We start from the raw sequence: 11,052 nt of genomic DNA on the forward strand, positions 1-11,052 counted from the left end.
TCCAGATATTTACGACAAATAAGCATAGGCCTGTGGGGAGTCACTTTCTGCGGCAATAAGGAAAGAAGTGATTGTGCTAAGCATTGCATCTGGGGATAGAGCTGACCTCTGTTCCCTGCCTTCTGAGTTCATGTGAAGTCTGAGGGAGAAATAAAGCATGAGTCACTGTGTGGCAGGAATGAATGAATGATTGCTGAGATTAAGACCTGGGCTGTGTAAGTGGATACCCAGGTTCTACCATAGATTTCTTTTCTGAAGAAGGGCCCGGTGGTAATGCAAGAATCTGTTGACTATGCTGCAGGTTTTGAAATGAATAGTGAGCCCCCAGCAATTAAGTCTAAAGAGAGTAATACTGAGTCCCCTGTTTGCCTGCACAAGCTGGGCCTCTGCTACCACCTCGCACAGAGGTGCAACCTTCTGCAACAGCTTCATCTTGGAAAGTCACATTACCAACTTTGGCCAGGACAGAGGTCCACTAGATCATCGGTCCCCAAACTCTTTGGCACCAGGGACAGTTTTCATGGAAGGTAGTTTTTCCATGGGGTTGTGGGGGGAAAGATGGCTTCGGGATGAAACTGTTCCACCTCGGATCATCAGGCAGCCTAGATCCCTCGCACGTGCAGGTCACAATGGGATTCACACTCCTGTGAGAATCTAATGCCAACGCTCATCTGACAGGAGGTGGAGCCCAGGCAGTAATGCTTGCTCGCCCGCGGTTCACTGCCCACTGTGCGGCCCAGTTCCTAACAGGCCACAGACTGGTACTGGTTGGTGGCCCAGGGGTTGGGGACCCCTGCACTAGATCACCTCAGAGTCCCTCTACCAGGTCTTTATCTTACTTTCTCCAAAGTCTATTTTCTCTTTTCTTCCTGGAACTCTGAACACCCTTTCCTGTGTTTGCTAAGCGATAAGACAATTTTGTTTACAATGTTATGCTATGAGAATTCTGAATATGAGTGAGAAATGAACACCACTGATAATCATCCTATGGTAAATCCACTACAGTGGGTTATGGAATAAAATTTAAACTATGAAAAAACTTAAACTATGATCTTTATTTTTAAATAGCATTAAAACCGCCTGAATGGAACCAAGCCCCTTCAATATTGGATTAGTTTTTCTTGCTGGCCAGTAGTCCAACGGCTGTTTTGGAGAGTGCCTAATGTTGGAGAGTGCCTAATGTTGTAGAAAATAAATCAATAACTCTTCACATCCAGTTTAAAGTAGCCCTCCTGTTAGCTGGGTATCATTTCACTCTAATTTGTTCTCTCTATAGAATTTATCACTGCCAGGTGTTTTCTAATATTTGTGTACTGACTTATCTATATTGTTTCCTACCCTGCATTATAAGTTTCAAAGACTAGAGATGTTGCTTTTGGCTGTATCTCAGCTGCTGGAATAGTGCCTAGCTCTTAGTGGGTACTTGATACATATCTATTAAATAAATGAAAGAATTTTTGTGAAGTTCCTACATAGTAACACAATAGAAGAATATAGCATACATTGCTTTTTAAAAAATTATAGTAACATACACATAAAACTTACCATCTGAACCATGTTACGTGTACAGGTTACCTAGGTACAGGTCAGTAGTGTCAGGTTCATTCACCTTGTGCAACCAATCTGCAGAACTCTTTCCAATTTGCACAACTGGAATTCTACACCCATTCATCAACTATCCATCCTTGCTATCCCCCAAGCCCCTAGCAATCACCTCTCTACTTTCTGTCACTGTGAATTTGACTACTCTAGATATCTTATATGAGTGAACTCATACACTATTTGTTATCTTGTGACTGGCTTACTTCACTTAGTGTGATGTGCTCAAGGTTCATCCATGTTGTAGCATATGTCACAATTTCCTTCCTTCTTCTTATGGCAAGAAATAATACCCTATTGACAGTAGATTCCAGATTTTGTTTATCCAGTCATCCACCAATGAACCCCTGGGATGCTTCTCCCTTTTTTGGCTATTGTGAATGCTGCTTTGATGTATATATCTTTTTTTTTTTTTGAGATGGAATCTCGCTCTGTTGTCCAGGATGAACTGCGGTGGAGCAATCTTGGCTCATTACAACTTCCACCTCCTGGGTTCAAGTGATTCTCTTGCCTCAGCCTCCTGAGTAGCTGGGATTAACAGGCGCACACCACCATGCACGGCTAATTTTTTGTATTTTTTTGTAGAGACAGGGTTTTGCCATGTTGACCAGGCTGGTCTCAAACTCCTGACCTCAAGTGATCCACCCACCTCAGCCTCCCAAAGTGCTGGGATTACAGGCGTCAGAGTATACAACATTTTGAAATTGTCTTATTTTATTTTCTGTGTGGCGACTTTAGATGGCGACTAAAACAGGAATCAGCTTGCCACTCTCTCACACAAAGCAGAAGGCATCCTGTGATACTATGCCACTGTTTCAAAAAATATGCTTAAATTGCATGGTGGTGCATCCCTGTAGTCCCAGCTACATGGGAGGCTGAGGCATGAGAATCACTTGCACCCAGGAGGCAGAGGTTGCAGTGAGCTGAGATCGCACCATTGCATTCCAGCCTGGGTGACAAGAGCAAAACTCTGTCTCCAAAACAATAATAATAATAATAATAATAATAATAATAATGATGATGATAAATAAATAAATAAAAGAAAGTTTAATTTATATAAAAGGGGAAATTTTAGCCAAAAGATGTCAAATAAAACTGTGGTGGTTTGTAAGAGAAATATTGCCCCATCCCATAGGACTTATTATTTTGGATGAAGTAAAAACTAATTAATTTAACAAGCCGTTTTGACTGATGAATCCCCTGGACTTGGGAAAGAAAAAGGAGTATAAAAGCAAGTGGCTCCTTCCATATTTTCAGGGCATAATAGCCCCCCTTCCCTGAACAGTAATACATTGTCATACTCTGAGTAGCAGGACAGACAAGTTGATTTTTCACCAGTCATTGCTAAGAGTGGAACACACTGCAAACCTGCACTGGAAAGTTCTTTGTCCTGTCCCACTGCTGCTCTCAGTTATGTTTTACCCAGACAGAAAAGGACAAATTCCGCTGAAACAGCTACAATATGAGAAATAGGGGAGTTACTCATTGTTAAGATTGATTAATACATACCGATTTCAAAAGTACATCATATAGACACACGCAGATGTGCATATTGCTTGCTTTACGGTTGACATAAGAGTTGTTTAAAGTCTAGTAAATATATAGTGAATGTCATAAAATAGAGACATTTCTAAGCATAAGCTTTTGAGAAAGACCATTTTGCCATCAGCTCAGCCTTCTCTGCCACCTCTACCTTATAGATGCCATTCAAAACGGAACCTGTTAAACTTGCCAAACTTGTCATTTGTTTGCGAAGCTTGATGCCATGGGTTAGGCATTTTATCAGGTTTTCAGTTCATTTGGATCAATAACAACATATAATGTTAACAATTGGACAGTTCTACTTTCGTTCCTGACCCTGTTACGTGTCAGAAAGACCTGGGAAAAATGCCCAGCAATAGGGAACTGGGCACACCTACTATGGTATGTGCAAATAAAACAACGTTGAGGCCGGAAGGACATTAGAGAGCATGTACTCTAACATCTTACTTTCCTAATGTAAGTACCCCGGTGCAGACAGAAGTGACTTTCGAACTCATGACGTGAAGGTAATTAGCGCCAACTCTGGTAGCCCTTTTTCTTCAACAGTAAAATGAAAGCCAGGTGCAGTAGCTCACACCTATCATCCCAGCACTTTGGGAAGCCAAGATGGGAGGATCCCTTCAGGCTAAGAGTTCAAGACCAGCCTGGGCAACAAAGTGAGAATCTGTCTCTACCAAAAATTAAAAAAAACCAAAAAACTAGTTGGGTCTAATGTTGGGCACCTGTAGTCTCAGCTACTTGTGAGGCTGAAAAAGGAGGATTGCTTCAGCCCAGAAGGTCAAGGCTACTGTGAGCTGAGGTGGCACCACTGTGTGCCAGCCTGGGTGACAGAGCAAGACCCTGTCTCAAAAAAAAAAAAAAAAGTAAAATGAAATGATTAGTTTTTACTCAGTAGGATTTCTATAAGGATGAATACGTAACACATAAAATACGTAACACATAAAAATCATTTTTTTTTCTTTTTTGGATGGAGTCTTGCTCTGTCACTCAGGCTGGAGTGCAGTGGCGTGATCTCGGCTCACTGCAACCTCCACCTCCCGGGTTCAAGCGATTCTCCTGCCTCAGCCTCCTGAGTAGCTGGGACTATGGTATCGTGCCACTGTGTCTGGCTAATTTTTTGTATTTTACTAGAGACGGGGTTTCACCATGTTGGCCAGGATGGTCTCGATCTGACCTTGTGATCCACTTGCCTTGGCCTCCCAAAATGCTGGGATTACAGGTGTCAGCCACGACACCCAGCCAAAAATCATATTTTTTATTAATATTAGCAAAGCTGGATTAATCTATATTTGAGTAATATTGAGTTTCAGCCTCCTTATACTCACCATCTAGTGTTTCCAAAATTTATAATAAAAATGGGAACAAGAGTATATATACTACGAGAGTATAGCAGAGAGCAGTACGTTTGTATTGATGACATTTATAGTGACTTGAGAAGGCAATATTTAGGTATATCTAGTTTTCTGTACCAATGGAATATAAGCTAAAGAGTCAACATACAATGCAACATTTTTATTTGAGGCAGAGTCTCTCTCTATTGCCTAGGCTGGAATGCAGTGGCACCATCTCAGCTCACTACAACCTTCTCCTCCCAAGTTCAAGTGATTCTCGTCATTCAGCCTCCCGAGTAGCTGGGAAGACAGGTGCACACTACCACACCTGGCTAATTATTGCAATTTTAGTAGAGATGGGGTTTCACTATGTTGGCCAGGCTGGTCTTGAACTCCTGGCCTCAAGTGACCTGCTCACCTAGGCCTCCCAAAGTGCCGGGATTACAGGTATAAGCCACTGCGCCAGGCCAAAAATATTTTTCTCAGTCATTGAAATTGTAATTGAATATTTCTGAAAGTAGAATTTTTTAATTTTAATTTTACTTATTTATTTTAGAGATGAGATCTTGCTATGTTGCCCTGGCTAGCCTCAAACTCCTGGGCTCAAAGGATTTTTCCACCTCCACTTCCCGAGTAGCTAGGACTGCAGGTGCATGCTACTGCACCCAGCAGAATATTTATATGTAATTGGACGATTTGAATGTGAAATTTCAAACTGGAATGATAAAATGAAGCTGTGAAAAGGATACAAATTACAGTGGATAGAATGGGGAAGATAGAAAATCAAAAGAAAGCAAACACATTAGGAATTGGCAGCCTTCTTTAAGAAACCTAGAGTGGCCAGTCAACGCCCTATTCTGTTATCCGCCCCCAACCACATGTTATTTGTGTTTTGATTTAAATAGGTTTTAACTCTCTTAGATGATTGATTCTATTAGAGAGTAATTCATGAACAGTAAATTCTAGTGATGATGTTGCTTGGTTGCTGACTCTGCTCTAAATACCAGATTTAATTAATTGGAAGATATGTGCTCCCTCTCTTGCCTGGGGAATACTTGCTGATCCCATTGGGAGGAGGTGGACTGTATTTGGAGGATTCGTCAGCTGAAAGATACGTGGGAGAGGAAATGACCTGTGTCACCTGTTAGTCACATTACCTGTGAAAAGTTATTTATTGTTCAGGCAATAAAAGTTACCTCATGGAGGCAAGAGTGCCTATCTATCACTGGTTGGCAGAGAAGGAAGTTGCTTGAAAGAAACCTACAAATATGTTAATTTTGAACTGCATGATAAGGAAGACAGAAAGTAAGGGAGAGGACATGGGTAAGAAATGACATACCAGTGACAGGTTTGACTAGTTTAAAATAAAATTGCAAGAGACTAGAGAAGTTGGCAATCAGTTTCACTAATTAAATTGAGGATGGCCAGTGCTCACCATACATGTAGCATGATTTCCATCTCAAAGACATAGAGCATTGAGTCAGTTGGCCTGTGCTGCATAAAAATTATATCCAAATTTTGTGACAAAGCAACAATGATTTGTTTTTTCTTTCGATTATCTGGCTGGGCCGGGTAACACTTCTGCTGGTCTTGCCTGGGCTTAGTCATGGGGCTGATGTCAGCTATGGGCTGGGATCTGGGCGTGGCTGGAATAGATGTGTGAGACAGCACGGCCTCTCTTTCTTTATGGCCTCTCATCCTCTAAAAGGCTGGCCTGGCTTCTTCGCTTGGCGGTTCAGGGTTCCAACAGCAAGAGAAGGCAACTCTAATACACAAACACTTTTTAACCCTCTGCTTGCATTTGCTAAGTCTCGTGGTCAAACCCAGAGGAGAGGGGATTATCTGGGGCATGTATAGAAAGAGGTGAGAACAAAGCCAGGATGAAACTCTGACTATGGATCACAAGTATGTTCAACTATCTCTATTTTATTTTATTTTTTTGAGACAGAGTCTTGCTCTGTTGCCCAGACTGGGTACAGGGGCACAGCTCACTGCAACTTCTGCCTCTGGAGTTCAAGCAGTTCTGTACTTCAGCCTCCCATGTAGCTGGGACCACAGGCATATGCCACCACGCCACCATGCTCAGCTCATTTTTTTGCATTTTTAGTAGAGACGGGGTCTCATCATGTTGGCCAGGCTGGTCTTGAACTCCTGGCCTCAAGCGATCTACCCGTCTTGGCCTCCCAAAGTGTTGGGATTACAGGTTTGAGCCAACATCCCTGGTCAACTATCTTTAAATAGGAATATCAAAATATCTTAGGAATATCTACAACCAAAGAGTAGAATTCCTCTAGATCAGTGATGTCCAATAGAGATATATATAGTTATGTAGGTAGTATAATTTAAAATTTTCTGGTAGTGATATTAAAAAAGGTAAAAATGTGAAATTAATTTTCATACTATATTTTATTTAATCCAGTATATCTAAAATGATTTCATTTCAACATGTACTCATATTAAAATTATTACCGAGAGATCTATATTCTTTATTTTGGTGCTAAGCCTTCAAAGTCTATGTCTTTTACACTGTGTCACACCTCAATTCAGGCTCACCACATTTGGAGTGTTCAGTAGTGTCACGTGGTATGTTGTCATTGGGCTGGACAGCACAGAACTAGATGCTAACAGCTGAGGAAGAGGAAGAAGTGGAACTGGAAGGCTAAAATCCATTGATAGTCTGTATGCAGAATAATCATTTCTTGACAGCTAAGGGTAGGAGGCAGGAGAGGAAGGATCTGTATAAAAAACAGAATGAATGCTCGGTAGTAAGAAATCTATTCATAATACCTGTTATATTAATAAATTAAAAAATACTAACAGATTCTTTTTGTAAAATTTAAAATTTTTTTTTTTTTTTTGAAACGGAGTCTCGCTCTGTTGCCCAGGCTGGAGTGCAGTGGCGTGATCTCGGCTCACTGCAAGCTCCACCTCCTGGGTTCTCGCCATTCTCCTGCCTCAGCCTCCCAAGTAGCTGGGACTGCAGGTGCCCACCGCCATGCCTGGCTAATATTTTGTATTTTTTAGAAGAGACAAGGTTTCACCGTGTTAGCCAGGATGTCTCGATCTCCTGACCTCGTGATCCGCCCGCCTTGGCCTCCCAAAGTGCTGGGATTACAGGCGTGAGCCACCGCGCCCGGCCAAAATCAATTTTTAAACTTTTATTTAGGTTCAGGGATACATGTGGAGGTTATTATACGTGTAAATGGCATGTCATGGGGGTTTGGTGTACAGGTTATTTAATCACCCAGGTAGTAAGCATAGTACCCAACAGACAGTTTTTCGATCCTCTGAGATTCTATTTTGTTAACATTCAACATGAATGACTAATTTAAACAACAACCACAAAAACCCATGGTGAAATAAAATAGAGGGATATTTCCCTCAGTGGTAAAGAATATCTACTTAAATCAATGGCTAACATTATAAGTAGTTTAATAGCATAAGCATTCCCGGCAAGGTCAGAACTTTTTTTTTTTTTTTTTTTTTTTTTTGAGAAGGAGTCTCACTTTGTCGCCCAGGCTGGAGTGCAGTGGCGCGATCTCGGCTCACTGCAAGCTCCGCCTCCCGGATTTACGCCATTCTCCTGCCTCAGCCTCCCAGTAGCTGGGACTACAGGCGCCCGCCACCACGCCCGGCTAATTTTTTGTATTTTTAGTAGAGACGGGGTTTCACCGTGTTAGCCAGGATGGTCTCGATCTCCTGACCTTGTGATCCGCCCACTTCGACCTCCCAAAGTGCTGGGATTACAGGCGTGAGCCACCGCGCCTGGCCTCAGAACTATTTTTTAAGCATTGAGCTGGAAGGGCTAACCAATAAAATTAGATAAGGGCCTAAATGTAAGGGTAAAAATATTGACAGGAAGAGGCAAAAAAAATCCCATTACAATGGTGGTGACAAGAAAATTAATAGGATTTCTATGAAGTTCTGGTAGACTAAAAACGACTACAAATTCTTTGCCACTTTGCTTGGAAAGAGGTTGAATCTAATTCACCCCTCAATGACTAGGCTTGGCCGTGTGACTTGCCTTGGTCAATGGGACACCCGTAAGTATGACATATCAGAGACTCGAGAGTTGCTTGTGCATGGGAGCTTGTCCAAGTGAAGAAACTAGTCTAGTGTGTGGAGGAGGAAAGGATGCTTGGAAGAGGACCAAGGCACCCAGCTGCCAGCTCAATCCAAGGCTCCTGACAAGTCCATCTTGGTCCCTGATTTGCAGCCAGCTGAATGTAGTCTCATGAATGAGCCCAGACAAGAACATCAAATGATAGCAAAATAATAAATAGTCACTAACTTCGGGGATGGACTATCATGCAGCAATAATTAACTGATACAGAAGAAAACTGCTCTGGAATCCTGGAGTTGTAGTTATTTTAGAAATCATCTAATGGCCTTGCCTTATAACAAAGGGATACTGGAAACTGGGACTAGAGAGTTTAAGACAGGGGTTGACATGGGCAGGTCTGAGGCCAGCAATTTCATCTCCATTGATGCATTAATTTACTCATTCTTTCATCAAGCATTCTTTGAGTGCTCGCTGAGCTTGGTGCTCAGAAAGATGGAACAGGCTGAGTTCAGAGGGAGAGACAGGCATAGGAGGAAACAGCCATGATATCAAGAGATAAACAGTGTAATAAAAGTACATGCAGAGGGCTGTTTCCAGGGACATGGGACCAAAGTGGGAGGGTCACTGAAGTGACATTTGGACTGGGTCATAAAGGATCTATAAGATTTTATGAGTCAGAGAAGGTTGGGGAAAGACATTTCAGGCAGAGACAGGAGTAGCAATGGCCCAGAAATGTCTTAGTGTAAACAGAATCAAGGGAATGGTGAGGCGTATGGACCAGTCTCCAGCCAGGTAATAAAAGGACATGATTCAATTTGACTTTTGTCCTTGCAGACCTCATTCTGCAAATCCATTTTGGATTGACTTCCAAGGAATCTTGATTTCAGTTAACTCTCCACCACCCTTTTTGCAACAGGTTTCAGCTAGGACCTACAAAGTGAAAAGGACACCCTCCTGTAATATTTAGCTAGAGGGTTCAGAATTTATACCTTGTCTCATCTTTGCTGTTCTCTCTTTAACACAGTGTAGGTTTCACTGCCGATTCATTTTATCTTAATAGACAGATAAGCATAATTTTGCATATGATGTTTGGAGATGATCTGCACTTGGAAAATGAACTGATGTGTTTTCTTCCCTGCAGAAGATGGGAAAGGAGAACTCTAATAGTTTACAACCAGTTTCCTTCACCAGCTCCCCCTTTGGCATTGAAATAAACCTTTTAACTTCCTTGTAATATACCTGAATATCATTTACTAGAATTTGACACAAAGACAAATGTCCTTCATTGTTTGTATCTGTAACTAGGGAAATATGTTTTCTGAGAGTTTTAACATTCCAATCCATCAGCTAGCTAATCCTTTTAATCCCTGTAGATACAAAAATAGAAAAAAAGTATCAATCATTGATTTTACTTTTACTAGCCCGCACCCTCATTCAGAGGTTGCACTGTTGATGATATTAAGGCAATCAGGTTCTTTTTAAAACACCTGACACATTACTTGTTTCTAGTTAATATGGACATACATGGCTTTCTCTCTCTCTTTTTAATAAAAGGTTGGCTTGTGCTGTTTCAGTGCTTAAAGTGAAATTGAATGGCATGTGAAGCCACTTGAAAATAAAAAAGGACCTGAAATCATCTTGTCTCTTTATTTTGTGACACATTTCATTCTTTTCATTCCAGCGACTTTTAAAAAATTCATTCAGTTCGTTTCCATTTCTGTTGTTTTAAAAATACTCCTCTTGTTTCTTTGATTTTCTTGAGTAGCATAAGCCATTCCTGCCCGCAGACACACACACTTACTCAGCCTTGCTGTGTTGGGCCATCAGGAGGAACCACTCTCAACTCTAGCTCGATGTGAGCTCTCTTCCAGGAAGTAATGGAGCTGGGGAGCTGGTACTTGAAGGATGAGACTTCACTAGGCAGATAAAGGAGAAAAGCGATTCAGGCAGAGGCAACAGTGGGAGCTAAAACATGAAAGAGGAACTCCGGAGGATTGTGAAGTGTGTCCCACTATAAATGTATAAATGTGTGTGTGTGATCTCACCATCGCCATCACTGTGACGCTGCTGAGGCAGGTTCAGAAGAAACTTGAATGTCATGTTGGAGGGTGTGGTCTTTATTCTGCAGGTGAGAGAACTGTGAGTGGTTTTAAAGCCAGGTACTGCCATGCCCTGATTTGGTCTTGAGCCATGACTCTGTAGCAGAACAGAGAGAAAGCGGGGCTGGTTAGGAGGCTGTTTAATTGCAGTGTTTCACGTGACAGATGTTAGGCTTGGACGTCAGTATTCCAGAAGAGAAGAGCAAAAGTAATGTGGTGTTGGGGGCAGCGGTTAGCCTGGGAACTGGGTGCATGGCGAAAGCCAAGTTTCACAGCAAGACAGGGAAAAGAGGGTGTGCGTGAATGGGGAGGGCAGGGACGGGGATGTGGGAGGGGAGGAATTTGATACTGGATGTTTAAAAAGTTCAGGGAGGAAGATTCCATAGATGACTCTGAGATCTGATATGGATCAGGGTGA

This window comes from Chlorocebus sabaeus, chromosome 8 (genome assembly GCF_047675955.1).
Source record: "Chlorocebus sabaeus isolate Y175 chromosome 8, mChlSab1.0.hap1, whole genome shotgun sequence".
Classification (NCBI taxonomy): Eukaryota; Metazoa; Chordata; class Mammalia; order Primates; family Cercopithecidae; genus Chlorocebus; species Chlorocebus sabaeus.